Below are 6,000 nucleotides of genomic sequence, written 5' to 3'. Positions count from 1 at the left end.
TGTTGCTACCAACAGCACTTTCTGCTTACAAAACCAGTGGTGCCCAGTGAATATTATCAAATTAAGTTGGTTATCATGCATGTCTTTCGCAGCATATGGTGTTAATGGATGTCAGAGGCTGATAAATGCCTTTGTACAATATAAAGGCATGGGGAAAACCTAAGAGCTGAAAGATTTCAGTTGCTGAACTTAAAGGAGACTAGCTGAATGGGCCTAGTCGCATTTTCCTTTCCATCAGCTCATCATATTCAATCTTTAATGCGAACTTAAGGGAACAATAAAGGATGCATAGAAGAAGTCACACACACATCTCATAAAACAAAATTTATCTTTAATTTGTAAGTGTCAACAGCAGTACAAAAGATGGAGTGATGGTGAATAGATTAAGGGTAGAGAGGACAGTCTTGAGGTAAATGAGCATAAATAGGCAGTCTTATAGACACTCCCCTGAGGGGTCTAAACCCCTGTCATGGCATATACTGAATCACCCAAAGATGACATGTTTAACATATCAGGAAAGCACCTTGTGCAAAAAAAAAAAAAAAAAAAAAAATATCCCCCCCACCCGAAACATGTAGGTAAGGTGCCAACGTACACCAGAACATACTGTATATGGACAGTGTCTTTCAATTTTGTCTTTTCCATTAATAACTGAGGCAGAGGAGGAGAAGACTTTTAAAAGTACCACTGAAAGATTATTTAATATTTAATTTACCTCACGTCAATACTGCACAACAAAATTCAAGAAGTCTGTTTATGCAATGAAGCAGAGCTAAGAATAACTATTCTCTTTTTTGTTGTTGTTGAGAACAGATTTTTTTTTTCACTCAATATCCTTAGCAAACTTTTTTCTTTCTCATTTTTTTTTTCTTCCTGTATCTAGAGGAGAGTGTGAGATGTGATGGCAACCTTTTAAGTTCATTTAAAAACTTTACACTGGACTGTACAAGATTTTTTTGATAAACTATTTACATTTTCAGACTTTAAAACATATTCAAAGCAGCAATAGACACTAGTTTTTCCTCTACACGCCCAAATAATTACCGGCCATGGGCCCAGGTAGGTACCTGCATTGTATATAGAATTTCTACAAAGAAAACCTGCCTGTTAAATTAGCCAGTGGGTGCCCAACAAGCAGCCCTCACCATCAAGAGCTGCACCCACAGTGTTGCTATAGGAATCAAAGCATAGTACCTTGACAAGAGAGTCTCAGTTGTCCCAACAGCTCTACACAAACTTTACAATTTGAAACAGCAGCTAGCATGTCAGTCCAGCATGTCAGTGAATTGTGCTGATTAAATTAACATAGAGTACAATCTCACAATATACATCACAAACAAATTACAATGTCAGGAAATAAGAGTTACAGTAAGATAAGTTATGTAGTAACAGCTTATAAGCTTGTCTTAATGTAATAAAAAAAATTTGTACATGGGAAATACAATAATGAATGAACATAAATGCTAAGCATTCTAGTTTGCTACAAGCTGAAGAAGGGTACAATAAAAAAAAACGTTGCTTTCTAGAAAGCAAAAAACAAATGACAAAGGAAGACAAACGGAGAATGCACACTAGCAGGTCTGCAATGTGCAGCATACAAACAGTTAAATATTTGCACATTCCCCATACTCCAAGAGCACCAAGGACCTCACTTGTGGTTTTTAGAAAGCGGAAATTACAAAGCAAGCCATGTCACTAAGTTGCTTTATAGCTTTCATATTGCCATAAATACCAATTTGATAAGTTTTCCTTTAGCCTGGTTCACCCCACCCCACCCCCTTTTTACCCAGCGTGTGAAATCTCAGAATACTTCTTTGTCACCATTTCCAACAAATCTGGTACTTAAAAAAGGGCGATGGATTAAAATGAAATGTATTTGCATAAACATATATCTTTTTTTTTTCCTTCTGTAGTAGTACATTACAGTATATCAAAAATGTAGTTTGATTTGAGAAAAAATCACATATATTAATGGGTTATTTAAAAATTGGTTCGGGGGAAGTTGTTTTTTAAAGCAAAAAAGTTAAGTGTTTTCTAAAAGATCAGATGAGGTCATATAACATTATTCTTTTAAAAGAACATGCTTAAGTGCCAACTTGAATCTTAAAAAAGCATGCAAAACTCAGAGGGTCCAAGCCCATTCATCAGCGTCTCGTAAAAACACGAAGAACTCTATCATACGTCCTGCTGGCCGCATCTCCAGCGCAGTTGTTTGCACTGTGGACCAGTTCAGCAAAGATTACCCCGCTGAACACCAACACTTTCCTGGTCCTCGTGACCACCACAGAAGTACTAACGTGCTTAAAAGTGATCAGGTAGGTAAGTGTTTTGCTGGGGGAGGGTGGGAGTGTTAATCCCCTAGTATGTTTTGCTAGGAAATGATTTTTGAAATGCCACGTCATTGATATGACCAAAAACTGAATCCGGAAAGCCAACCCCACGAGAGGACCATGGTTCAGATGGCACTGGGAGGTGGTTGTGTTTATGCTCGGAGCAGTAACTGTCCTCAGCTGACTGCTGTACACTTTGCAATGCCGTTGTTTGCTTTGCGTTCCCAACCTGGAGCAATCCCATTTTTGCCCTCCCCCTGCCTCACGCTGCACCTGAGTACACTGATTTAGGAGCACTTTGTGATCCTCTGTATTCCCAGCAGGCGGTTGCACAAACTAAATGGTGACGCCCAAGCACACGTGCCGACCAGAACTGGGCCGTGTCATCTGAGTCATTTCTCCACATAAACCTGAGCCCTGTTTTTATCAAACATGAAGTGAACTACTCTAGCTGGTATCAGACTATTTCAGGAGTGTACTTCTCTTGAAAATAAGTATTTGCTAATTTTCCAAAAAGACTATATATTGTATCTGTTAATTAAATAAACTGTTTGTTCACAGAGAAAATAGTATTACTATATTTTTGCATTACCTGAATGGAGTTGGTATTTTTTTCAGTCAGTGTTATTAAGGGGGGCTCAAACACAACAGTTAAAAAGCAACTCTATATGTCCTCTTTGTGTTTCGTGGGAACTTTTTTGCCCAGTATTACAGCCTAATATGACAGTAGTATGATTTAATTAACGTAGAAAATAAAGGTTTGATATTACAAAGTCTTGATTGCATTGCAAGGACCATCTTAGTCATGACAATCTTTCCAGGAATATGCTTTTGACTTTCAAATGCCATTCTTGTTAAGAATTAAAATATTAAATCAGTTTTACTTGGATTCAGAAAACAAACTGTTGTTTCCTATCAGCTGTATCAGAAACTTGGCATGTTTAATGTATCAACTTTCTAAGAAAGGAAAAAGTATTCTGTGTTTGTGGGATATGCTATCAAAAAACAGTGAGAGCACAAGTGAGGCAACTTGCTGTCCCAGCTACAGGTCCACAATACTGCGCTCACACTGCGGGTGGAAATTCAGCATCTACATGAGGTACAGTGACTTGTCAGCATTTAATATGGACCAACATACACTGATATAGAACAAAAGTAAATACATAACTTATACTTCACTAAGTATCCATGAACAAAAAATAAAATTCTATTTCCTATGTTATATTTACACAATTTAAAAAAATTCTAAAATGAGATGGTAATTTCATCAAAAACTTTGTTTTGAGCTCCGATTAATAAAGTAAAAATGGTGTTTTTTATCCTTATGATTGTCCTTCCTTGATTTCTACTGACATTTTAGAGCCAATGTCGGCTAATAAATAGAATAAAATGCTCATATGCACAATTCAGATTCAAATATGTTCCTCCCACTTCCCCAGCCAATAAATGCAATTTTACCAGCTGGCGATTCCTGAACAGCCAGTCATTTTCGAGAATGTGGCTTTAACATAGAGAGCATCAGCACTGAGGCAGGGCTGGAGCTAAAACAAAGTGTTCATACATACATGTATTTTGCATAAATAAATGAAATAACAAGACATAAAAAATGACTCAAATCCGGCAACTGTGAGGCAGGCCCACACGAGTCGAAACAGATGACTTTTGTTCATGTAGTTTTCGTACAACAGTTTCACATTAGTCAGAAGTGATAAAAAATACCATTTATATCCAGTGCTTATAACACTTACGAAACAACATCTGTGAGTGTGTGTTTTTTTGTACTACAAGCAAAATCAAGTTTCAGTCCTAAAGAACAGTCCTTTGTTCTCCACAAGCCTGCAGAATATTATTTTGGCATGGTCATAAAATTTAAAAAAATTAACCAACTAATCTAAATGTTTGCCTTTGTGCAAAAAAATAATTACATAAAATACAATGCTAGCAATACAGCATTCTACTGATGCAACAAAACCAAAAAAAAAAAAAAAAAAAAGAGCAGGAGAGAAAAAGTGACATGGGGGGAGGGAGAGATACTTCTAACAGAAGAATTATGTAAGACATTAATAAATAGCCTTTTTTTTTTTTTCTTTTTAAGGAAATAATGATACCCTCCCCCCAATCTGAGCTGAATGTATTAGAAACAGTTCAAATTACCAAGCAACTGTAAGAACAAAAACCACTTTCTATCAGTACCTTAGCCAGCTTAAAGAGGGCGCTCACCAGCTAACGACACAGCATATGCCTTTAAAGTCTTGGCTAGACCAGTTTATTGCTTGTTAGACATGGACTCAGAACACATTTAAATAAATATTTAAAATATAGCATCTTGCTCCAAATTACAAAATGGTCAGAGAACCTGACCATTGTGTTTCTATGTCATTATCTTTATCAATTGTTCTGTAAACTGAACAATCTTCTTTGTTTTGGGGGTTCTTTTCGCACATCTAAATGTGATCTCTGCAGGGGCAACAATGGCTCGCTCTGCTCTAAGAGGTATTACTGGGGCTATGAAGAAACAGACAGCTCCCGATACAGCATCTTCTCCTTGCACCTCACATGAACTTCTGCAAGATAGTACAACAGCATGAGGATGACCAGCATTACTTCCTTCATTGTCTGGGCCTTAAACGAAGCCCGTTTGGCTCTGTGGGAAGATTCCCATAGATTTCAAGAAGAGCTGCTCTAGGCCCACTCATACCTCTCAGCCTGAGTCTGAATTTATCATCGACCTGCTGAACATATCCAATTCAAACTAAAAGCTGAGGGAGATGAGGAGTTTTAGCACATGTATTCACTAGGCCCACTTGATCTGCATATTACATACAGCGGTGTATTTATGAACATGAGCAAAATGTGAGGGAAAAAAATAAAGGCGATTTCTTAGACATTTCTGAACATTAACAAACTCTCAGCCTTTCAATCTCTCTCTTGTACATTTCCCAGAATTTTCTCTAGCAATTGCATTGTTTCCAGTAGTAATACAAATTTTAAAAAATTTAGTTTGTGTAGCACCTTACATCCAAAGATCCCAAAACACTTGAAAAACGTGCAATAAGATCTGGCTCGCATTTCCACATGACTAATATTTAATAAATATATTTGATGTACCTTATGCCCAGCTTTGCAAGCCAGATATTTTTGTGGCTTTCCCCTCCCACTAGGAGTCTCACATATAAATCACTGCATAAATACTCAAGGTAGCAGATAGTTCCTTCAGGTGACAATAGGAACGTGAGATATGGAGCCATGATTCACTGCAGGATTCTACAGGCCCGAAAAATTCATCATGGTGGACTCTACGTGCAATTTGGATTTTACATATGCCTTTGCTGTCCTTCTAAGTATAGAGGTTTATAACTATAAACACAAAGTTTAGGAGTATTTGTACTGTATGTACATATATAAGTACTCTATTTTGCATTATAAAAGGCTGAGTGTTTACAAGTGCTCCTTGAACATATAGTGTTATGGAAACAACTGAATATCTCATTCATAAATGTCATGTTTATTTTAGTAGCAGGTGCACTTTTATTTTCATATACCTGTGTAATTTAGGGGAAGAGAAAGAAAGCACTCTTAAAAGTATCAATAAGGAATTTTAAGTGTAATGCCACCAACAGTACTTTTAAAAATAAATATTAAGTATTTGGACCCTTGACATTCTGGAATG

The sequence above is a fragment of the Anas platyrhynchos genome, chromosome 5, assembly GCF_047663525.1.
Source record: "Anas platyrhynchos isolate ZD024472 breed Pekin duck chromosome 5, IASCAAS_PekinDuck_T2T, whole genome shotgun sequence".
Lineage (NCBI taxonomy): Eukaryota > Metazoa > Chordata > Aves > Anseriformes > Anatidae > Anas > Anas platyrhynchos.
This window is presented reverse-complemented; position numbering follows the sequence as displayed.